Source organism: Motacilla alba, chromosome 12 (assembly GCF_015832195.1).
Source record: "Motacilla alba alba isolate MOTALB_02 chromosome 12, Motacilla_alba_V1.0_pri, whole genome shotgun sequence".
Lineage (NCBI taxonomy): Eukaryota > Metazoa > Chordata > Aves > Passeriformes > Motacillidae > Motacilla > Motacilla alba.
In genome coordinates, this window is record NC_052027.1 from 8,356,534 (window position 1) to 8,382,386 (window position 25,853).

The window sequence follows — 25,853 nt, forward strand, 5'->3', positions numbered from 1 at the left end:
TAATGCTGAAGAGTGCAGTATATACAGCTATAGATATTTATTCATACACCAAATGAATCCCAGTATGATTTTATAGTCGTTCTTTGTTAATATTATTTTTAGGATTCAGAGGTTTGAAGTCCCTCAGGAAAAGGATTCTATCTAGAAGCACCATTTTCCATTACTTGTTCTGCTCTTGGTACTATGGTTTTGCTCTTTAAGGAATTTTTCATAATGATATATATTTGCTGAACCTCTCCTTTGCAATACAGAAATTACTCTGTTGACTGACTGACTGTCTGATTGATAGTGCAAAAAATAATCCCCATGTTCACCAATATATATCAATCCCTATAACTACCTTGTAGATTGACCTGCCCAAAAAAATTGTTATGCAAACACACTGCCATCTGTTGTGTAGTTATTCTTCAGTAATAGAACATAAACTGGGGATATGTCAAAGTAATTTAGTAACTCCACAAATGTAAAATGAGACTTGGTAAATATAGTGTGTTACGCTGAGTTTATAAACCCTTGTCATATGCAGCCACATAACAGGGATACCCAACATCTGCAAGGCTGGCTTGTTTTGCTTCATCCATCAAATGCTGATGCCAGATCTAGTTATAAAAAACATGATGTGAATTATAATAATTAATTTTAAAATAAGGATTTAAAGAATTCAGCGGTTGATACAAAACCCACTAAAAATTCTGGGAAGATCCAAGCAATTTATAAGACTGTCAGCGAGTTCTAAGCATCTTCATTTAATGAGTTCAGAGTGTACATTCACATTTATACTGATGGTTGTGCTACCTGTTCAAGAATGTATATGTGGATTTATCACTCATTTTAGCAGTGAAGCCAACAGTACCCAAATAAAATAGATATCTCCTAGAAGTAGGCGCTGTTTTTAATTGGAGAATTACAGTAAACTCAACAGATTAATGAAAAAATTATTATTTGGATTCTGGTTTGGTAAATGCAGTTCTCAAAATGGTGTTTAGACATCGTGATAATTAATGAAGGGGTTTCAAATGAAGCATTTTCTAGTATCCCTTCCCTTTGCTAATTTTAATTTTTTTAATTAAGAAAAGATAAATTGTATCCAATTATTGAAAATTATGTAGGTCATTATCTTGAATGAAACTGCAATTAAACTCGGCTTTCACACAGAAAGAAGAGGTTATCTTGTCACAGTGTAGGTGTTGGTGTCCCTGCTTGGCTGCCACCCCTGCCTTGGGGCCAAGGCCACTGTAGGGTCAGGAGCTGGGTTTGCTGGGACTGTGCTGAGACTCTTCAATGCCCCCAAGAACTGGAGCCCAAACCCCACTGGGTGCAGCCCAAGTGTTCACTGTCTCGTAGCAGCTTTTGTTTAAGCAACCAGCAGGGGATAAATCCCCTTCTTCCTAAGCAGAGATTCCCCTTTTCCCAGGCAGAGCAAGCACCAGCAGCTGGGGTGTCTCTGTGGGGTGGATGTGAGGTGATCTGCTCCTGCACCAGCTGCTCCCCAAAGCTCTGTGGGATCCGCAGCCAGGCTCCTTGTCTGAGCCTGGCCACCAGCACACAGATTTTGTCCCAAAGGACTGATAATTCCCCTGGAAACGGAAGGGGACGGGGTGGTGAGAGCTCTGCTGGATCTTACCCCTCCTGCTGCTGGGAATCCCTTTGGCATCTCTCCCTCCTTTGGCAGCAGCCTGCCAGGCAATGGGCACAGGGTGGGAAGGTCCTGGGCTGAAGGAGGAGGAGAAACCCTGCAGGGACCTGTGAGAACAGAGAGAGAACATCCCTGAGGAGCAAAACTGAGAGGAAAGGACAGGGAGAAACAGCGACCCCAAAAAACAAGCTGAGCAAGATTCTCCTGCATTTACCAGGTCTCTAATTTAACCCCAAACAATCTTTTTCCTTTTAAAACAAACAAGCAAAGCCATCCAAGCATAAAACCAGGAGAATTTTATTGAAAGAATTAAGGAGGGCTGTAGGGACAAGGTTATTTAACTGCTTGCATTACTCAAAATGTTTTACCTGAGGAAACTTAAAGAAACTAAATTTATTCTGTTTTCTAGCCTATTTTAATAAACTAATTTAACCCTCTACCTTGTGTTAATCTGCTTTACAGTTTTAATATTAGTTTCACCTTAGATTTAACTCTGATTATTACAGGCTTGGCTGCAATCATTGGCAATTACAGCTTCCCATCCTTTTCCAGAAATACAGCATGTGAAGTGCTTTGCACTTCAAACTTTTTTGTATTTATTGTTCACATCCAGTTGGATGTACTAATAAGCATTAACATGCAAATAATTATCACCAATATTTGATATTCATAGAGAACAAATGCTAATACAGTTAATACATCAAATATGAAAGAGGTTTTTAATTCAAAAAAGAAAAAAAGATTAAAAATATTAGCTTTTTATATAAAAAAGCATTTGCAATGATTATAAATTCTATTGAGCTTGCAGAAAACTTGAGCTTTGAGTTTGCAATATCTCTCATTAATGTTTAGCCTCAAGAAAGAGTTTATAATAAAGGGACTTACTCAGACAACAGATAAATAGAAATTATACAGCCAAGAGGGTTGAAGAGTCCTGGGTATGTTTGTTGTCATTCTACCATGCTGATTTCCATCAGAGGTGCTGAATATGCTAAGAGTTACGTAGAAGACAAAGTGAAATGCAATATGCATTGATAACAGCTAAGCTTGGAATGCCAGGAAATTATTTTCTTTTGATTCTCCTCTAAGTTTCTTTTTCTTGTTATAACTTCCTGTGGGATGGAACAGGTTAGCCCTGTTCTTGCAAAGTCAGCTGTCTGGTCTAAACCTGCAGATCTCAGAGGAATGGTAATTGGGAGGAATCTAATGTGCTGTAAAACAGAGGTCAGTGTGGGTAATCTGGTGTCCCCTGCTGGTTTTAAAAACTGTGAGCATCTCCTGCAGATGGGAGGGAAATGTTGTCTGTGTAGGCACAGTGTGCCTCGTGTAGCTTTGCTGCTTCAGTGCACTGGTATCCAGGTCCCTCTGGGTGTGACTGGGGCTTCAGTCAGGAAACGGGATAAAAGCAAATCATCCTTTTTTTTACGGGAAAGCTGAACTGAGTAGTTTGCTCCAAAGTGGTAAAACCAAAAAAAGAAAATTTTTTTTAAAAAAAAGACTCTACCATTTGTTGCAGACAGAATTTAGTTTCTCCTGGGAGGTAGTACCTGAAGTATGAGGCTGGGAAGGGAAGAGAGGATGCTCAAGAGCAATGGAGGGGGACACAGAGCTGAGATTAGGTGGAAAAGGGTGGCAGGATCCTGCCTGCAGGTTGGGTTCGATGTGGCAAGAGCTCAGCAGGGAACACTGAGATATTTGGGCAAGGTGCACCACCATTTAAGCCAAATCCTTGTAGCTTTGGGATCAGACCACTTGGAAATTCTGTGTGCTTCTGTTGAGTTGTATGTGTCCCTAAATAACATCTGCTAAAAGCAGTCCTCAAATGAAAAATGAAAATGCACCAGAAGTATGAGCAATATCAGCACTTTGTTTTCACAGTGTTTGCAATAAATGCTTTTGGTGTTCTGAGGCTGAACTAGGAGAGTTCTTTTTCTAAATAGGTTGGGTTTTTTTTTTATAACCCAGTCAATAAATGCTAGTAACCATAATCTCTTTCCCTAAGTGTCATTATGTTTTATGAATTTTTAATAGAAATTAATCACTGAAATATTTAAGTCTTAATTAATTAATTACACCAGAAATTTACAGCCAATGCAGTGTGATGTCTGTTAGAAAAAATTACTTAATAGGCTTTTAGTCCTGCCATTGTTCTGCCTTGTCAATGAATTACTTAAGTGTCATTTGTTAAATAAGTTAGGTCAATAAAGTTCTTTAGCTGTTTTTCAGAGAGTGAGCATTATTTCCACATAATGTATATTTAATTCTCTTTTTACTTTAGTCTATCTGTATTGGCTAGTGTGGGTTAGTATTAATTAGCCCTTCAAAGCAGATTAGGCAGGAGAGATCATAACACAGTCATACATAAAGGTTCACAGTGACAGAATTCTTTAATTAGGAAGTGTGGGTTAGTGGTGAGCAGTGTCCTCAAATGGATTGCCATCTGTTAAATTAAAGCTGCTTTCCTTCATTTGCTTATGTAATGTTTCTAAAGAAAGTGGTGCTTTTTATTTATGGAAATTATATATTCCCTTTCATTATTTTCTCTTAATTGATTCTGCATTCCTGTAATTAGTAAGCAATGGAAACTCAGTGCAGGAGGAGAGCCACAGTAATGGACAATATGACCCTGTAGTAATTGCCATATGAACTGGAGAATATCATTCTGCTCTAAGATGTTCCTTTTGAAGTGTTCAGATTAAATGAATGTAAATTTAAGTTCCTGTTTCCAGGGGAATAAGCTGCATCAGTTTGTGTCCTTTTTTATTAGGTTACAGCAAACTCTGGAGTGGGCCTAGATATGCAGCCTTTTCTCTTTTAGCTTTTTTAGACTAAAAGACAAAGATTCTTGCTTTCACATTGTTTCATAACTTACTGATTTGGTTTGTAAATGACTGAAATAATTAATCCTGGGTTACTTAAATAATCATGGTGCGTTGGGGGCCAACATAAACAAGGAAATTCACATAAGGGAAATTAATTTTTGGGAAAATTTCCCTGATACTCAAGAGCGTCCCAGAAGTCTTGGACTTTTATTGACAGCTTTGGAGTCCATAGTTTTGTGGGTTTGCTCTTTTGCACAGCAATTTTCATGAAAGAACATGTATCTAGAAAAACAAAACCTCCTCGAGCTGAAATTCTCTTTTCCTTCTTTCTCTGATTTCTTTTAAAGAAGGAGCTATCTGGTCCTGCAGTAATGACTGTGGAGGGAAGACAATTAGCACTCAGCTTCTGATAGCTGTGCAGACACACCCTTTATCACCAGGGAAGGAAAACCCTGCTGCTGTTGTCAGTGGCTGCAGTAATGAACTCAGAAGTTTGGATCTAATGTTGGGCAGCTTCTGTTTGAAGCATGACATCTGTGATGGCACAAGTTAGAAATTATAGTTAAGTCAAGGATTATATCTCAAAGTTCAGCAGCTATTGATTGCCATGTGGAGATATAAAGAGCTCTTCTTTCTCCCCTGGATAATATAGATAATTAGATGTGCTGTTAAGAGATGTTCAGCTTCTGCTGCAGCATCTGGCAATTGCCAGTCCCACAGCAAGAGATTGGCCCTGATGGATTGCTTGTCTGGCTGGGGTGGGTGGGGGCACTTTTGGTGTGAAGGGTGTCACAGGGTGGTGCCTTTCAGGGGGCTGCTGTTAAAATGGGATGTGCTGGAGGCCTTTCAGAAAGGAGCAAGGAAAGGGTCTGAACTTAGTTAAAACTTACCTTGTGCCAGGAAATCCCGGAAGTCTCTTCCACTGCATATTCTAGGGTTTCATGTGGGCTTTCCTTCATTTGTGCAACATAGATATGGTAATTTGTGCATTATGTATTGAGAAATGGATCAATTAAAAGCATAGAAACAGAATTAATCAGATGTTCACTTTATTTATGAACATATGTTCCATATTATATTTCCACCGGGATATATCTAATGAAACTAAGTCAGAAAAAGAGCAGTTCCCAACATGCTCCTTATATGTTCTTCCATCTCTGCTTTCAGTTAGAAACAAAGTTGTTTCTAGTTTCTTTGAATTTCTTTTTAATGTGGTACTTGATGTAGCTTTAACAAGCAAGAAGTACTATAGAAGTCTCTGCAAAGCTCAAAAATATTTCCTTCGCCAACAAGTTTAAAAGCAACAGAAGGAAAAGAGTCAGAGAGTTTAATTTAAAAACTCAATATAAAATCCCTGAAGATACCTGCAAGGGGATAAAGGAATCACTGAGGAGAACAAGTGCTAGATTGCAACATAAAAATATTCTACTTTTAAGTTATCTCACCACAAGAGGGTCTTTAAATTGGAGCAGAGAAGACATTGGGCCTGTGTCAAGCTATGGACAAGGCATTAATGGCAGTTTTTTGGTTTGGTTTGGTTTTTGTCCTCTTCTGCGTCAAGATCTGATGGGGGGAAAATGCAGAGACCTGATACAGAACAAAGAAAACACATGGAAAGGAAAAAAAGGCCCTTAGGCTACTAGTAGAAAGAATGCATAAAAATATGTGTATAGGTAATATCTTCTCTAGCACTTATTTTCTCAATTCCAAACACACTTTACCTTTGAAACAGACAGGTGAACCACAGATAGAGAAATATATTGTGGTTTTCTTCTAATAGTCCCAAATTCTTCCTGAAAATGCAACAAAGCAACTCAGCAACTTTAGTGCCAGATGGATGAAAAAAAAAAATTGCATATTAAGCTTTCTTTGTTAATTAAAAATGGAATACCAAGGTCTAGGTTTACAAATGTCTCCAAACAGGGTGGTGTCTTGGGACAGGGTGCTGCTAATGCACTCAGTATTAACCTTGGATATTGTTTTGTTTGAATGTTAACAAGGTGATGTTATACAGGAGTGAAAAAAATGGAATACCAGGAGCAGATAAAAGAACATTTCAGTGCATAACACAGGAAGCAGTCCTGCAGGGGTAGGGGTCCAGACAAGATAGCTTCAGAATTTTGTTCTAGGCCGAATGCTTGTCTTCCTATTTGAAGTCTTTTGCATTTATGTCAATTTAATGACGCTTGAGTTTAGCACCCCAAGCGAGAGGTACACAGAGAGCTCGCACACACTCCCAGCAAAATTCAATCAGGGCTGTCTACAGTTCAGAGCCCAGCTCACCCTGCAAGGCAAAGCCTCTGCTGACTTTACATGTGATCACCTCAGTAAAAATGATTTAGCTGAGGCATGCTGTGGGTGCAGTGTTTAACTGATGCTCCTCAGCTTTCTGCTGTAGGCCCAGAGGTGTTCAAGGTGAGAGAAGTCAGAGCTGCCTCTTTGCTGCATCTCAGATAGAAAGGGGAAGCTGTTTGATCAAAGGGAGGATTCTTATCATGACACGCTGCTGGTTCTGTTTGTCTTGCATCTCTTGCAAATCACATAAGAGCTTGGTTAATAGGCCTGGATTTGGTGGCAGAGTGGGGGTGCTACAGGGGTAGCTCCCAAGAGAAGCTTCCAGAAACTTCCCCTGTGTCTGATGGAGCCAATGCCAGCATTTCCAAGAGGGACCTTCCAAAGCTGAGGCCATCAGCACCAGGGGTAGTGTCTCTGAGAGACCCACATTATTCTGATTTGATTGGCAATAAATCAAATCAATTTCTCCAAGTCAGGTCTGTTTTGCCTGTAACAATAGCTGGTGATTGATTTTCCCCCATCCTTATCTTGACCCACAAGACTTTCCAGCTGTGGAAAGTTAATGATAAGTGGCTTTGGTGGGCACCTGCCATCCAGCCAGGGTCACTCCACCACACTTTAATGCATTCAGGTTTTTCATGCAACTACACAGTTCCATCTGCTGAGTTGGCTACTCTGCACTGCAGTAGGGAGAGACAGGACAGCATCAGGTTTTAGGCCACCAAATTTAGTGATAAATGCCAAAATAATATCTGGTAAGTATCAGGCAGTACCAGATCAGTGCTACCATTTTTTTTTCCCTACACAGCAGCCGAGTGTAAAGAGATGAGTGGTTTTGCTTACCTTGCAGCTGCTCCCAGGTGACAGCTCTGTTACCAGCCAGCAAGTCTGACACAGTACTGGCTGCAACAGATTGCCTGGTCCCACATTCCTCAACTGCTAGAGGCCAGTGGATTACTGTATTTTTAGAACAATTGAGGATAAAAGCCACACTGTTGTTTTAGAGGGCAAAATCTGGGGTTAAATTCTTCTGCTCAGTGGTATTTTTCAGTAATTTCTACTCTAAAACAAGAATGAGGAATGAACATCTGTCATATGTGAAGGAAATAATGCAGAGTTACCCTCCAAGCATGGAATAAGTATATGCCATAATACAAATTCAGTGGATGAAGATGGATGATATTTCAACTTCTGCCTATCAGAACTCTCTATGTGCCTGGCTCATGTAATTTTGTCTGTTTGAAAATGTTGGCAGAAATTAATTCTTTACTAAAAAGCATAAGTACATCCATTTCCTTTACTTAAAAAGCAAAACAAAATTATTGCCAGGCATTGCTTCTGTCATGGCAGAAGTCTTATAATCATGCTTGCAATTACACAAATGTCTTTATCTTAAAATAAAATATTTGACAGCAGAAGAGAATGCAATAGGGAAGTGATAGAGATGTCTCTCACAAGAGAAAAAACTTTACTGTTTGGTGAAATCAAGAGGAGACAGTGAACTCATGCAGGGATGAAAAGAGAGAAGCAGGATGTTAAAAATAGCCAGCAAAGGGAAGATATTTACAGGATTTTGGGGTGAGTGGAGATGAAATCTGCTGTGATCTCAGGCAATGCCCTGGCCCAGGCAGTGGCTGTGGGCAGGGGTGAGCTGCAGTCTGTCCTGGGGGACTGGGACAGGCTCTGCACGGGGGCATTACCCAGGAAAGGGAGGGAGCCAAGGTTCCAACAGAGCATGGAGGGGGAATGACAAGGAAAAGGAAGGATTTTCTAAAGATATACTTAGAGAAAATCGAAAACTAGAAAGTGACCCAAGAGAAGACTGACTTTTACTGGCAAGAGAAGGGCAGGATTTAAAGGAGAGTTCATTAAGAAAAGACAGCTGGAAATACAACAGCCAAGAACTCCTCACATTATCATATTTATGTTACAATAAACTATGTTTATGGCCAGAAGGGCTTATTAGAAATCCTGTTGCTCTGTAGGTTTGCTGAGATCTGATTTTTGCAGATAGCTGAACAGGAATCTGTCCCTGAATGTTGCATTTCTCTCCTAGTGTCTCAAAGGCTTTTTGTAGAGGAACTGTCATGATGCATGTCAGAAAATCAACCACACCAGAATGTTTTTAGTTTTACAGGAGAAAATACACTTTTTGTTTTTGCTAAACATAAAACCAGGAACCATAAGCCTGTTAGCAAAAGAAGGAGGTAAAAAAGAGCAGGAATTATATAAAAAATATAATATAATAAATGTATTTTATATATATATATATATATATATATATATATATATATATAATAAAATCATAATTGAAAACTTATTTAACAACAGAGTGAACTTCATTTGCTAACATACAGAAATAATCCAGCCTTTCACTCTGCTTCCTCTGGATATTGCCTTACAAAGAGTTTTTAAAAATTTATTTATTTTTAGCATTGCCCCTTTCTTATATTACTATGTCAGAACTTGGCAGATATTTATATTTTTATAACAAAAATACTGGAATTTAAAATTCGAGCAGAATAAATTATATTCTGTATGTTCTCCCACAAAATATATTCCTTTATATTTTTCCAGAATATTGATATTTCCAAGGCAAATGTGAGAAGAGAGATTTGTCTGAATAGTGAATTTATTGTTTCATCTTGCGACTAAAAGGCTCAGCCTTGAGTATATCTCTGGTCCTAAGTGCTGTTTGTTCTCAGAGGACTTTATGTCAACTGATTTTTAATAATAAACAATAGTTTTTTCTACTTTTGCTGATCCTGCAGTTAGTTCACACTCTTGAACAGATACCTATGGTCCTGATGGGCTGTCAAAGTGTGCCAAGGTAAAGTGAGTTTTGACCTCAGTAACAGCATCCCTCTGCAAAGCCTTTGTGTGTTCCATTATTTTTTTACTTTATGGATTTTTAAATTAATGTCATCTACTTAATGCCCATTTGAATCACGTATTTCACATGTGCTTTATCCACGTATTTGGTTTCTGGTGATTTGCTGACTTCACCAAAGCTTTTATACTTAATTTCTGTTCTAAGGTAATTAAAAAAGATTAAGATGCTACAAATTTTCTATTGTTTTCTTTGTTCAGCAAAAAAAGTTTGCCATACTGCACTTGTCTTTCCCATGTTGGGAAGCTGCTTTGTCAGTGCTGTGGGGATGAAGCAAAGTCTCCACTCTGAGGTCCTGTCGCCTGATTTTTCTGCTTTCATAGAACTGCTCTGTCTGATGTGGGTGTTATTTTGGGTCAGCAGTGTCCAGCAGAGGTTTAGGTGCTGAGCTGGTGCCAAGCAGCTTCAGGGCAGGATTACTGCATTTGTTTTGCCCTCCAGTCAGTCCCAGCCCAAGGAGCCTGGCATCCAGCAAGCACTGCACTCTCTGCTGCATCCTTGGGAAGCAGCAGGGTGTAAGTGATGCTCAAGTGAACATTATGTTGCAGTGATGTAGCTGTGCTATAAACCTTTTCATCTGTCCTGTGTTTTAATTACGCTGCAGAGCTCCCTGGTGAGGCAGGTAAAATGATATATTAAAATTATTCCATCTGTCAGAAAACAGAGCCACATCTTTGGAAAAATACACTGCTATCATTTAAAAGCAGCACATGAAAAGGTCATAAGAAAAATCTGATGGCTGGTTAAAAGGTGGGAGAGTGGGATGTAAATTAGGAGAGGTATTTCTCCTTCACTTGTAGTCTGCCCAGGATGTTGGTGTTTGTACAGAACAGAGGGCTGGGAGCTAATCTGGGAAGAGCAGGAGACAGCACTTCAGCCTCGTAGCTTTGCTGAGGGTTTGTCTCTGTGCCTTTTTACCTGCAACCATTCAGTTTCACGGCATTCACCTAGTTGATATTTTTGTGCATAGAAATCTCTGGGTGGAGAGTTGGTTAATAAATGAGCTTTCTGCTTCTGTAGATAGCTGGATGTGACAGATGTTTCACCTCCAGCCACACTGTGATCCAAGGCCCTTTTCCACTCATTTACAGTTTGGGGAGGGGTTTGTCTCTTGTAGCTTATCAGTGCCATATGTAAGCTCTGGGGACATGCAGCAACCTTTCACCTTTCCTACAATCCTTTTTTGGGTGAATTAACATTGTTCTGCATGAACAGATGAGCCTAATGAGCCTGAGTGTTTCAGGAGGGGTGAAGGTGATCGAGCTGTTCTCCATGCTCTGTTCTTTAATCACTGCAGACTTCCTCATTCAATCCCCATAAGCAGTAATTGCTCCTTATGCCACTGAGACAGGCATGAATAAATGTACTTTTGGCACTGTTCAGGCAAACTTGCAGCAGTAACTCTGTGGGGGATCCCAAGAGGGATCCCCCAGGGTTATTGTGTGACATGCAGGACAGCTGGAGGAACAGAGCATCTCTCAGGGTGAACTTGTGCTGCTGATCCACAGCTGTGCCAGCACAGGCTCATGGAGCTCCTGAATCCTGAGCTGCTCTGCAAGGCTCCAGTGCAAAAGCCTTTGGGGTGTGCGGGGTTGTGTGAGTGCCAGGTAAGGGCTCTCTCTGTGAAAGGGTGATGGAATCAAAGCTCTGGGTGCAGGCAGGGCAGTGCCACTCTCTGCAGCATTCCCATGGACCAGGGCTCTTTTCCTGGACTCCACAGTGGCTTGCTGCTTGTCCTCTGCAAGTCAGTGGTTAGTGGTGGGCAAACCATCATTATTTCCTCTCCCACCCTTTGACTGTCTTGTCTGTTTAGGCTGAAAATGAATGTTTCTTCAGGACAGTAACTTGTCTCTTAGGATGTATTTGTTCAGCAAGTACAAATAAGATCAAGGCACGATGGCTGGGGTTTCTATGTGCTCCCACAGCATGAATAATAAATAATAGCAGAGGTAAACTGATTGTGTTAGTACCATTTATGTGCAGAGGTATTATTGAATGAGACAACAAAGGAATACAGTGGGAACATTCCTAAGTATTGCAGTAGAAAATGATGATTTTTAAATAAGAGTGGGGGGGGGGGGGGGGAATTTACAGAACAGATGTCTGCTTGCAACTGATGCAAAGATTGCACTGTATTTGTGTGGTAACAGCAGTGCTTTTAATCTCATATATGGAAATTCTGTTGTTACTATTTCAGGAATGGAAAAAATATTAAAAATGCTGGTCTTCTTGAGATAAACACAAAAGGACTCCTCACCATCAAGGAGGGTTTGACAGTAGCTGAGATTTAAACCTTTGAGTATTGTGAGTGTTATCTGCTTCCACAGAAAGGCTGCCTCATTTCCCTCTGGGACTTCTGATCCCAGCCACACACTAAAACTATGCATGGCTGGATGCTAATGTTGCTATCTATAGGCTTTGAAGTGATTGAACTCCCACCAGAACTTAGATTTTAATCATCACTTTGATCTGAGGCTCTGCTACAGGACCAGTTACAAATGTGTCTCGAATCTGTAAACCTCAAATTGTGCAGGACTACTGTGTGTCACCTATTTCAGGAACAGTGCAAATGGTGGTATTTGTGAATCAAAGTCAAATCTGAGGAGAAGTGTATGCAAAGTTACTAGAGATTCTTAAATAATCTCTATCAATTTTCCTGTTCTGTTTCTTTAGCTAGAAATAAGAAAATTCTAAAGATATTGTTAACTTTCTAAGTGTTTACTTTCTAAAGTAGGAGAGAAAACTAAGTTCTTTTTATGACAATGGTCGAAGTGTTGATGTTATTGTGGTTTTTTTAGTAAATGGATATTTTTGAGAATTTATCATCATCCTATCTCCCCTTGTCTGACTTCTGCAATTAAACTTCCAGCATTTACAGCACAGGCTGAATTAATCCAACACTGATTATTTCCTTAAAAGCTGCCGTAGAGTTAATTCTTGTCTCCACAGAAATAACTGCCAGAGACCCATTTGGTGACTTCAAGTAATTCAGTATTTTACTGTTTTCATCCTACCCTAAAGCTAATGAGCCGAGTGGAAATTTCATATCTGATCAGCCACAGATGTAAAAGGTGAAGGATTATGTGCTCAGGGTATTGTATCTACACAAATAAAGCCAGGACAAATACATATTTTGAGAAAACTTTTCTTAGTTATAGAAGCGTGGGGGTTCCTTAGCACTAGAGCAGGATGAAATTTCCAGATTAATTCTTTCCTTGGAAAATTCATTTTGTGGTTACTGAGCATATTTGTGTTACAAAGAAAAAGATCATTATTGCATGAAGGATCTTTCATGTTATAGTTGAAACAAGGCAGAGAGACATGAAGAGCACTCTCAGCAAAGCAGTAATGTTATTTGTTTGGGGATGTTCCTTGGAGCATGGACAGAAGCCATTCTGGGTGCTAGACAGGCAGGCACTTCACCATTTTGAAGAGGTTTCTTTCTGCTTTCACAAGTTTGTAATCAAAAGCTATCAAATGGACAGACATGCTTTTATATATACATATATATATATTTAACTTGTCTATAAGCATTTTGATGTATCAGGAGCATTAAACAAATAAATGAGGGTGGGGATCAGAAATGGAGGCTGGATACCCCATTCTGCCAAACACACCTGCCTCAGGCTTGAGAGGAGCTGAGTGGCTGCAGTGTGAAATTAATACCAGAGTCCCAAATGGCTGTGGATGAGACACTGGTTCACCACTTCATTTCAAAACAGGAACTCTGATGTGGTATCTGCATGGTTTTGGTCCAATTTTTCTGATTCAAGTTGCCTTTTTTGAGGGAGAGAAATAAGATTGTGAGGCATTTGGAGCATCTGTGGTGTGAGCAGAGAGCTCTACTGTGAGAAGTCCTTTCTGTCTTATTTAAAACTAAATGCTGAAGCTAAAAGAGAAAGGAACAACTGGCGCCAGTGTATGCTGAAAAACACCAGAGTGAGGCCTGACTAATTCTGTTCCTTTGTGGAATTATTCTGGATTTTCAGTACCCAAGAGGCAAGATCAAATTTTGGGTCAGTCACTTAGGATTTCAACTGAAATACTGACCATAGCAAAAAAGGTAGAATGAGTGTTTCAACTGGCATCAAATAAGCCTCCCTATTGTATAATGCACATTAGACTTCCTTTGTTTTCATCTTAATGGATTTGGCATTCCTCTAGTTACAGCTTTCATGTTTTATTTTGCCAAATACCAGTTTAAGGTTAGCCATGTCATCTTGTTGCCCAAGGGAAGAGAAAGACAGTTTTGAGCATATTCACTCATTTAATTTTGAAGAGAATGCAGAATTGCTGTTCTTTAGCTGAGTCTCTACACCTCAAAAAAGAAGAGAAACAGAAATAAGATATTGTGGTATGACAGAATATTTAGTTTTGGGAGCTGCTTCCTTTCAGCTGTGACCTTATCTGTTACTATATTCTTTATGCTCTTTATTTCTTTAATCAATATATTAATCACTATTTTTTTTCAATCATCATCACTAAGTAACTTCAACATTTCACTTTCCATTATGATAAAAAAATAAGTGGGAACCTGATCAGTATTAAAATTTTTGTTAGCATCTTCAAATATGATTTGCTTTATAATTAAATTAATACTATTTTTATAGTAATATTGCAGAAAAAATTGAAGTCACTGTATGTGCAATACAAACGCAGCCTCAGTTCTCTTGAAAGCTCCACTCCTGTGTCGGGAAGCACTTTGATAAAATAGGCAATTCTTGTTATAACTGTGCTTAGACAAAGGAGGCATTGCTGCTTTATGGAGGGACACTGGGAGAGAAGGGACATGCTGAAATTTAAAGAAGGAGCTTGAGGTAGGACTTGAAATAAATTGATATCCCCAAGTCCTGGTCCAGCACTATGCACATCTTGTCATCCTTTCCTGTATCAATGCCTCTTGCACCTGGGAAAACCCAACATTTGTGGCCAGGTCCAGTCCCAAGGGCTTGTGCAGAACCGAGCATTCTTCAGGTGTCTCCAGGTGCCTGCAGGAGCCTGCTGGCTGAGGGGCAGCTGCAGGAATGGCAGCAGCTCCAGGTTCCTTCACACCAGGAAGATCTCAGTGCCCTCAGTCAGCCCCTGCTGTGTCTGTGCCATTGCAAGCAAAGCTCTGGTTCCTGGGCAGGGCTGCAGCTCCCAGCTGTGCTCACTTTTCCCCGGGGTGAACTGGAGTCCTGCACAAGGCAGCACTGCCAAGCATGACTTTCATTTGTGCCACAGCTCCCGCTGCAGAGAGGGAGGGAAAGGTGTCATTAATATTCACATTGCTCTTTTCCACAGACCCATAGGGAAGGCCTTAGGGCTTCTCTCTGGAAGGTGAAAGGTTTACCATTCTCATTAGAGTGAAAAAAGGAAAAGAATGCTATTTTGGCTCAAATGGTTTTCAAAAAAAGTTACACTTAACAGGAAACTGTCAGTAGAATAAGAATTCAGGGTGCCTTTATCTTCCATAATTTTATCTTATTGTATTTGTAGACTTGGAAGGGAATTCTGGCTGTTGCGAATTGAAAGGCATTGCCCCAAACTTCAGACAGGGAGCTCAATGAGCCTTCCAAAGAAACAAACCCATGCCCACACAAAAAGCAATAAAGTTTAAAGGTTAGAATTTCTTTTCAATTTCAAGGTTGCTTTGTATCTTTGCCCTGGTATGATTGTGTTTTCCAGCTAAAAGTGTTTATTCCCCAAATACTCTACTGCTAAAGTTATGCAACCCCTGAAGCTGAGGGGCCTTTCATAGATTTAGGTCTGATGAACATGGTAAATGAACCCTGATAAATATGAAACAGAGAAGATTCTTAACAAAAAAAAAAAAAATCCCAAACAAATAAAAATGAAAAACCCCTAAAGACTTTTCTGTCCCAGTTGTTCCTGCGTTGCACTCAGCATTACAGCTGGCCCAGGCAGCATTCACAAAATTGCAGGATCTCTGCCAAAATGCAGAAAACAACAAATATTAGGAGGTGTCTCAGAAGTATTAAAAAAAAAAAGAAAAAAAAAAAGCATATTGCTCATTTGGGCTGCAGCTTGGTGAAATCTCTCCATGTCTGCTGTCAAGTGTAACCAGGCTCAGTGGAAAGCATGCTGGACACAAGGGGTTGCTGCCAGGTGTTGGGGTATAACTGATCCTTTCAGGTAGGAATGCAGCTGTGCTGACAGACTGAATTTGTCCAATTGTCATAGAGGAGGGAGCTGTTGTGTTACAATTTCCCATCCTATACTAATAATACCTAAACAACAGCTACTCACATTTGTATTCAGTCAAATACAATCAATAGACATCTGTTGGTACATGAATGACTGTACACTGGTACCTGTTTACTGCTAATTAAGCTTCATTAGTGATTAGTTTGTCTTCAGAAGGGGAAAGAAACAACCGTAATTAAGGGCTAGCATATTATGTGGTCCCATATTTTCCCTTTTCAGAACTTGCATTCTAGCAGGACCATTAGTCTGCAGTGCATTTGTCTGTATTTAAGTGTAACTACATTTCCTTGAAAAGACCATCTGTTCATAAAGACCATCTTTTTCATGCTCCCTGCAGTAAACTTTAGAGAGTGGTAGAATTAGCAAAGGGCTGTATTTAAATGAAAATATATGTGGATTGAAACTAGGTAAAGCTGTTCTGTACACAGAATAGTTCTGTGCTGGAAAGATTGTAATTATCTTCCTCCTTTACTTTTACAGAGTTATTAATCTGCACTGAATTTTGCCACCTTTGACTGAGTAATTTTGTTCTTTCTACCTACACCTGAATGGAAAGTACCAAGTGGCAAATTGAGTAGTGATTGTGGTGAAGGTGGTTTTACTTTGCAGAAAATGAAGCACTTATATTTTCATTTTGCTTGGATTGATCATAAATAGTCACATTTTAAACCCGCAATATAGAGGTCTGGATTTCACCCTACCACAGTTCCAGCAAGTTCTGCTTTTTCCCACAAATTGTCCTGTTGTAGAGTTAGGTGGTATTCAGTTTTAGAGTGGCCTGGATGAACAGCAGGTTGGTCTTCTTAAATAACAATTTCTGTTTAAAATAATCCTATACATAAACTGGGAGAGCAGACTAAACTGAGTGTTGGTGAGGCAGAACTCACCACCATAGACATTTCTATGAAAGAATGTGAAATACCCAGCAGTATTAAAAAAAACAAAAGGAAAATTTGTAAATGTAATTGTTTTCATATTGCACAAAACAGATCAAGTATTCCTGCTACTTTGGTGTAGATTATGCAAATACAGCCCTTGAAGATCTGCACAAACAGAAGACTGACAATAGAGAGCAAACAAGATAACATTCTTATCTGGAATGCAGACAAGAAGGATAAATGTTAACTCCATGAAAAAGTTAGGATAAACTTTTTTGTGTAACGGTTCATTTCTTATACAAGTAAAGTGTGTATCCTGGGCTTTCTTAGAAACCTTAGGAAAACACACAATAACTTCAACCAGAAATAATGAACTGAGCAGTGCTGAAGTACTTGAAATGTGATTATTTTTTTTCCCCAAAGATGAAAGGAAGATCTTCTCATTAGCTAATAGCTGCTTCTCATACAGTAATCAGTGTAACCATCAATGAGGGAATCCTGTGGCCATGAGTTCTATTGAAATGTCTCACAGAAGTAAATTTCTGTTCAGCAGACAAAAACAGATCTGCTTGATGGTACAACCGAGTGACACCTCTGCACCGTGGGAGTTATCAAACCTTCAATATCAATATGACCTTCTGTGTACTCTTATCAGAAGCATGTGCATCTCTTCCATGACAAGATAACTCTGTGTGGCAGAGAGGTTGCCAAACCATCTTATTGTCAGTGTTCTCCACATGCTGTTGTCTGGAGGAGCTTCACATAATGGCTGAGTCATGTAAAAATGCAAAAAGAGCTTCCATTTTATTAAGAGCTTCTCCCAATGAAAAAAATCATACCTGGGACTCTGCCTGAGGTGCAGCTCAGGGGGATGCAAGGCAGCACTGGTCCAGAAGCCCTGAGGCTGTGTTACCCCGTGGTGAACTCCAGTTAATGAACCTGGAAACCTGGGCTGGGTTCTCTCTGAATTGAGGTCCTGGGGCTTGGATCCACCCTGGCCTGCATCCCACTGTCTGGACAGACAAACAGTGAGCTCCTGTTTGTCTTCAAAAGGCTGTAGACAGACCTAAAGCTGGAGGATGAGATGTTTTCTAGTCCTGATTGACAGGAGGTGTTTTCTCCTTTCTAATCTAGAAGCATTTTCTAAGGCTTATTTTCTGAAGTGGGTTGATAAGCTATGGTAACAAAGTGTATGATAACGAGGTGCTGTGGTTCTATGTATATTAGGCAAGAGAGGAAACTTTAATCAGCATTCAGATTTCCTCCAATACCCTCTACCTTTCTGTCAGTACTATGCCAGGAATGCAAGGGAAGAAACAGTATTAGAGCCCTCGGATTTGTCCAGATTTAACATTCATGTTTTGAAGATACATAAATAGGGCAGAAAATTGAAAAATATTAGGGTTTGGTTGGTTTGTTTGATTGTTTCTTTTTACAGATGGCATAGTTGGATCAAAAGTGGAGAGCACTGGGTAATAGTCCTTAAGAAGTGCAGATGGATCTACTGAAATTACAAATGTCTGTATCTGAGTGTGCAATTTCAACACTGTGAAAAAGCTCAGGAAGTGCTAAAGTAAATTTTGCATTACAAAGATAGCAGGCCCGACTGTGGATGCTGCTGTTCAGTCTGTGCCTGCAAGGAGTGTATAAACAAGTGAGGTTTAGTAGGAATATGTCCTTGAGCTTGCTTTCAATTGCTCAGCATTACTAAAAGCCACATCCTATCTCTGACATGAATTACAAAATTCTAAATCAGCATAAAACAAACTATACTAAGCTTTGATTTCAGTTACAAAACTGTCTATTTATTTCTCTTTATGGAGCTGTTCTGCTCCCATTGTGCTGGCGATGATCTTGAGAGTGTTTTCAGCTGTGATTCTTGCTGCTGTTTGATGCCTTCTTGGTGCATCAGACTTGGAGATAACATTTGTTTAATGCCTCTGAAGTTCTGTGTCAAGTGTCTCTGCCTGCAACTACAAAATGGATTCAGTCAAAGATTGCTCCCACTTGGCTTATTGCAAGGCCCTTTTCCAGAGACCCCCTGTTTTTCTGTATCTTGCCCAAATGAGTTGCTCAGCTTACACTGCTTGTTTCATGCTGCTCAGGTGGTCCTGTGTTCTTCAGTTTGTCCATGTAACTCAGGTCTAATTTCAACAGCCTGCAGATGCCTTTTGGAACTCCCTAAATAATGGAAGCACCCTGCTTCTGTGTTCTCATTTCTGGTCATTTTTTTTTTTTAAACAGTTTTTCACAAAGTGTGGACAGCTGTTGAACTTTCACAAAAGAGAGGCAAGAGTTTGTCAGAGCTGTTGAAATGGTTCTTGTTGAAGGAGTTCCCCTCACTATTTGCACATGTTTACTAGCACTTTTTAGAGAGGTAAGAAACATAGAGGTTGTTCTGTACAAATGTGCACCAGCAGCCACCAGAGGAGCCTCCATCTAGAGCAGCTTTGCACACAGGTGAGAATTGCAATTACATGCCTCAGAAACATCTCTGCAAAATTAATCCTGTGCTCTACATATAAGCCCTCCATCATAAGCAACTAAACAAATCCTGCCCATCATTTCTGTTTTCTTTGGAGTAGTGGTGTTGCTCAGAAAATGTGTAACAGGAAAAGAAATCAATGTAATATCAATGCAATCGTTATTAGACTCAGCTTCTTAAAGCTAGCATGAGATTAACTGAAACAAATCTGAAGGCTGAAAGTTTGATGTTGGTGTCCTAAATCAAATTAAAATTGAGCTAGAATTGAGCACAGCATAAAATCTTATTTACACAACTTACATATTCTATTAAATCTTATCTCGTTAGTTTAATCTTACTTGATAGCACCTCAAAATTTCTAGTTTTAAAAAGATCCAATGTTCTTATTTAATGAATATAGCAATTAAATGTAATGCTATGTTATGATTCATGGGATCATTCCATTAGGATTTACTGTGCTAGTATACTGAATGTAAATCATTCTTGCCAAAGATGGGTGAATTATTACTGATGTGCAAAAACTACTATGTTTAAAGAAAGTTAGAACTGTAAAATTAAACTCTGAAGGATTAGGAAAAGGCAGAATTAAGGCTGTCTGTGTAGCTTTAATTTGGAAGATGAATGTGATACAGTCTTAAAGACTTGATCACAAGCTGCTACTTTATTCTGTGCACAGGGTGGACAAGATCAAGTGTTTATTTTTATCTGCATCGTTCAGTGTGAAGTTCCAGATGCCGTCCAAACTCTGCCCTGAATACAAGGTTATTAATGTCCTCTGAGCTTTCACACAGAGCCTCTCAGCAGAGTATCTGAATGTCTCTGAAGCATTAATACACACATTTTATACTTTAAGTAATGCTCATTCTCTTTGGGTGACAACTTAGCTTTAGAGCTTGATTTCTTTTGCATACTTAGCAACCTAAATGACAGATTCAGCTTATGGCTCTTAGAGACTACAGTTAAACTTGTCATTGCTCAGGATTTCTGCAGACCAGTCCAGTGTGTTTCATGTGGATGCCCAGAAGGTGACCAAGGGTGATGTGTTCTGGCTGAGGTGGCTTTCCAAGTGGTGCAAAATTGTGGCAGAGAAAAGGATAGGCTCACTTCTACAAAGTGCTGTCTGATCACCTTATCCATGGATTTATCCTTAAATAAAGCAGCCTCATGCACAATTTACTGTGCTTTCTGAAATGTGTCCCCCAGATAGAGCAAGGATCATACCAGAGAAAGCCTCACTTAACCTCAGTCTGCTGTTAGAACTCTCTCTTGAACTTTACATGATACCACACCTTTCTTGAAACAGTATTTTCATTTTTCTTGCTTTTGATTAAATGCTTTAACTGATAATTAAGCATCTATACTGTACTGCTTATCATCATATAGACTGATGAAAATTTAATTTTCCAATGTGAAGCTGGTTCAAAGCCAGTGTGGATCCTGGTAGGCAGAGTCTCCTTAATGGGCCCCTGGTGAAAACCTCTGCACTGCAGCTGTTGAACTGGATACTAAATGGCTCACAGGCTTTCTTGAAATTCTGCTCATCCCTGGTGTGAGCACCTTGAGGACCTTATACTCTGTAGGATCATCTGCACCAGTGTTCCCTCTCTGGAGGTGTCTCTAAGCACGTTGTGACCCCTGGAAATGCTCTTGTAGAGGTCTCTGTTCCAGTGCTGGTGGGCCCTGGATCTCTGTGAAAATGTGTCTCTGCTCTTTGGGAGGACAGGATCCTTTTGGCTTGCTTTCATGCCTAGCTGTGATGCAGGGCTGGTTTTGGCTAATTTCATCTATTATGCAGCTCAGGGGGAACTTAACTGACCAACACACTTTTGCTGTATTTCAACAGGCAGGGTAAGCACAGTCAAAATTTCCTTCTGCAGTCTGTAATGACTGAGGTTGGGAAAACTCCAGCATTGTATTTGAGAAGCATTGGGATTAAATGATGTCATTTAAGAACTCATTAGCCTGTCTTTCAAGTGTATGCACTTTGGGGAATAATCATCTTTCCTCTCCTCCTTTGCCTTTGAGTTGTTCGTGTGTCATATCTCTCATGCCTGGGAACTGCAGCTTTATGGCACTTTGGATTGGATAAAACCCCTTAGCTTTGAAATGTTAAATCCTTCAATTAGTTCGAGTTGAAGACTAAAGGCCAAACATTTCAAATGTGGGCACCTGAAGTCGACAGGAGCTGGAGGCATTCATCACCTTGGAAAATCAAACCAGATCATTTAGAGAGCTAAATTTAGCTGCAGATACCTTGCTTTGGCCAGCCCAGTTTAATCATTGAATCCTATAGTATTACTCTGGATCATATGTTTTTCTCTACCCTTTAGAGTTCTGCTTTCCTTTCCATGGAGGGAAAAGGCTGGAATTTATGTTTAGATATTCATGTTATAATGTCCTCCTGTCCCAGCAAGCTGCTCCCTGTGAAAAGCTCCATCCCACTCCTTGTGCTAAAATCACCTACTGGGTTCAACAGTCTAAAGCCAAAGTAGGCCCCTGAAAATTACTTAGAAAGGTCTGCATTAACCTACCAAAAACAAATATTAGTTTACATTGTCTGGGTGAACCTATGGCCTGTTTTTCTGTCATCAGCCACTGTCCCTCCAAGATGTGCTTTCTGGCTATCAACAATGCATGTCCGCTGGTCAGGATGGTCCAAAAAACATCTGTCTTTCTAAATTTTCCCTTTGAAATGTATTTGGGCTCTATGAAGACTTGCATCCTACTCATACGTTTTGACTTACTCCATACTTTTGAAGGAAAAAAGTGATCAATTGAGGGTTGTGTAATTTGGACACCTGCTTCTAACTATACACATGGAAGGAATTGATTTCTTTAACTGATTTCTTAACTGAATGAAGTAGCAGAAGGAGTATGGACAACAGTTTGCTTGTGCAAATTTAGGTGTGTAATGATGCAACTGCTGAAAGAAGTAAACCCACAAGTAAACAGAGATTTTTAGAGATTTGTATTCATAAGATGAAAAGCTTCTGAAAGAATGCAACAACTCTGGGACTAAAATGCCTTTCCATTGCCATGATCTTCTGCTTCTGCTGATTGTGAATGCTGAAAGTCTGCTCTGCTTCCCCAGAGTCCTGATAGGAAATTCATTGTCAGAACTGGAAAGGCAGAAAACTAGCAGAGACAAAACCCCAAACAAACAAAACTCTCAAACCCCCAAACAAGGAAAGGAGATTTCTTAATTATAGTTTACCCTAAGCAGATGTTAACAACTCTATTTAAACCTGTAATCTGCTGCTGGCCTCCTGTCCTCATCCATCGCGGCATTTCCCTGATCAGCTAATTCTGCCCTGATTAGCATTTCAGAAATTGAGGGGTTTTGTCAAACAGCTTCAGGAACTGCTTTGGAATATCCCCTTGGGTGGTTGGTTTTTGTGAGCTGCAGATTACAAAGGATGATTTCCCAGCCTGCTCCATTATATTTATTCTTGCTTTGATTTGACATGAGAAGGATCTGTGACATTGAGGTGCTCCTCCTTGCTGGACTTCACACAGTTTCACTGTCCCTGCTTGGATGGTCTCAGCCTTGCTCATTATCCTGCTGTCATCCCAGCATCAGCCCCTCCCTCCATGTCCTCCTTCCTTGGCAGGGCAGTCCCTGCTTCTCTGGGTGAAAAGCCTCTCTAAAGAGGCAAAGAAGAGATATGTCTTTCCTGCCTATCCTGTATCTCCCCTGTATCTCTCCTATATCTCTCCTCCCATAGCTCCTGTATCTCCTTTTCCCTCTTGTGGAGGGGCCAAGGATCTGGTTCCATGCTTGGAGAAGTAGAAAATTGAGAGTTTGTTTCCTCATAGAAATGGGGGAGGTAATTTCTTTAAGTTATTTTCAAGGTGTTAAACTGTCGCTTCCCATTAAAATTTGGGAAAAAACATTGCCTTAAAATTCTTGCTAAGTTTGGTGTAACTTAATTCATTGCTGTTTTTATTTTCTCTGTGGAGAAAGAGGGTCCTTTTCTTTTCCCGTGGTGCTTCCCCAAAGGCACCTTCTTTCCTTGGACTTGCAAATATGGACCTCTTCCTTTCTCATGCCTAAGAATATGGAATACTTCATCCCTGTCTTCATCTTCTTATGCTCTCCTTCTGCCAATACAAGAGTATTTTATGTCCCTGAATACACCATGTGCTGCTTTCCCACACCCCCTGCTAAGAGCTGCTTGTGGCAGTTCTCCTTGGAAAATATATTCTTATCACCAAAGAAGAACTTATTTTCCTAAAGTTATCCAGATTCTCTTAATATCTGTTCTTGCTCCCTCTCTCCAGCAGTAGCAAGAGGAGGTTTGTTTGCTCGACTCAGTTTGGAACAATATAGAGGTAAATGTTCCCAGCAGCTGAGTTACCAACAAAGGAGTATGTGTAGTGCTATTTTTAACTTGAAGCTTGTCTTCATTTTACTTATCTGAGATGAAGGTCCTGTGATGATAGAAGATTTTTGATAAATAGACACAGTGGGATTGATCCCAGTTTCTTTACAATTTTGGATAGATTGAACTAGAAAATAATTCCCTATGAAAAGGGCCTTGACATGTCTCTAAAATATTCAAAGAATAGCTTCTGAAGTGCCTAAACACCGTTTGGAAAAAAACATATAGGTAGAAGTTTTCATGAGAGCTTTACACAGATGAAACAGGGTTTTCAGAACTGATTGGCAATAATGCAGGTGGCTAATTTCTTTGAAGTGTGCTGAACATTGAAGTGCTTTGAAAATCTGACGTGTTGATGTCAGTTGCTGCTCGTTGCTGAGTGAGTTTAGAAATTTGGCTTTAAGTTTAGATGTTTGATGATCTGGCTTAAGAGCAATGGCTACCTAAGAAGCGAGTAAACTGATTTATTTTTGCTTTCTTTTCAGGTTAAATGCCCAAGGGAAAGCTCTTAAGTGAGCATTTCTAATTTCTTGATTTGTGATTTGAGTTTCAGAATATCACTTTGCTTGCTAGTTGTCACTTTCCACACTCTAATTTCTAACATAGAGGCTAGTTCTGTTCATGTTGTTTAGCAAACTCCTATGTAGCCGGAATGCCAATGGCATCCACTGTCTGTGAGCATGGCTTTCACTTCAGGTTCCTCCAGTGTTTAAATCTGAAGAAATTCAGGTTTATTTTTATGTTTACAACCTGAACTACAAGCTTTTGTATTTATTGCATTCTTAATCTGCTGAGATGCCAAGAGACTGCCATGATATGATTCACACAACTGGGGTTTTGCTTACTTGACTATAACAGAATGATAGCAATGAAGAGCAAGCCCATCCCTGATGCACCTCCTGGAAGCAGGGACTGTTCTGCTGAGGAGTACACAGAGCTCATTAGGAGTTTCCCTCTGTAGCTGCTGCTGCTTATTAGAGAGTCAGAACTGCTGCATCCATAGCAGCACCCCAGGAGCATTACTCTTCACCTTCTAGAAATGTGCCCTCATGTAAAAATGCTCATCTGCAGGTGCTATTCTGGCACCTGGCTGTAGGGAAGCATTGAGCTGCTGATGCTGGAGAGAGGAACAAGTAGCTGGCACCTCTAAAATTCAGGCCTTTGCTCCTGGTGAGCTGAAATAAAACCAAAGACTGCAGACTGATCTGGGGAGCTTCAGACTCTCAGAGATAACAGAAGGTTTGAGGGGAGCTTTGGATCAAGTCCAGTCTTAGCTGACCTGATTTGCTTATTCCCAGGCAGCACATATTGCTCTCTGAACATCCCTTGTTAGGAGTGCAGACTACATTTCTGGAGCAGCAGCTTCACACTGTACAACTAGCACCTTTTTTAAAATGTGTAACTGGCCTGAAAGTTAGAGTGCCCAACTCTGCTAATTACATGAAACTCTTTAATGTGATGCTGGAGGTGTTAAACAATTGTACCTGCATTAAATATGTTATGCTTATGCAAACGTGGCACACAGATTGCAAGTTCTAAAATTTATCAGGCAGACTAATTATTTAAATGTGAGCTATAGGTTACATAAATAAATAGCTCTCCCTCAGTAAATGGTAAGGTGTCATGGTGTTAACCACGTGGCTTGTAGCAGAGTAGAATTAATGTTAACACTTCTGTGGCTTTCTTTCTCTGATTACTAATTCTTTCAATGTCGGTAGATGAACTGAATTTATGAAAGTTTTGCCTGCCCTCTAGGTCCCTATTTTGTATTCCTTGTGCATTGCAGCTTGCTTTTGACTCTGGCAGCAATGTTGGATACTAAAAACCATGGATAGCTCAGGCTGCCTGCTCAGCATGTGGGATGAGGCAGATCCAGACCAAACTGGGAGCTTTACTGGGGCAAGATCTCCACTCCCCCAGCTCCTGCAACCTGGTCTTCCAGCTACAGAAGCAGCCCCATTACAATTAGCAGCATTTATATCTTAGAGCAGTGACACAGAATTGCATATATGCCAAGAAAATAGAAATCACTCTGGTAATGAATTAAGAGTTTGCCGTGATGGGCTCCTGACATTTTGCTGTTATACGTGTGCCGCAGAAAAGGTGCATTTGTGTTCACAGAGGCACAAAGTGATAATATGCTGCCTGCAACTTTTGAGAATGGTTTTTGAGTGCCGAGTTATGAAAGCTCCAGAAAATCCTATATGAGAAAAGCAGCTCTAGCTAGTCAGAGAGAGTTTCATTAAAGTTTCTTGCTG

At 40.0% G+C, this 25,853-nt stretch overlaps 1 protein-coding gene across 5 annotated transcripts in view; it reads left to right on the forward strand.

Moving 5' to 3' along the window:
• The window catches only part of FHIT (fragile histidine triad diadenosine triphosphatase), a 530,314-nt gene that overhangs the window by 406,240 nt on the left and 98,221 nt on the right, over positions 1-25,853 (forward strand). The window lies entirely within an intron of this gene.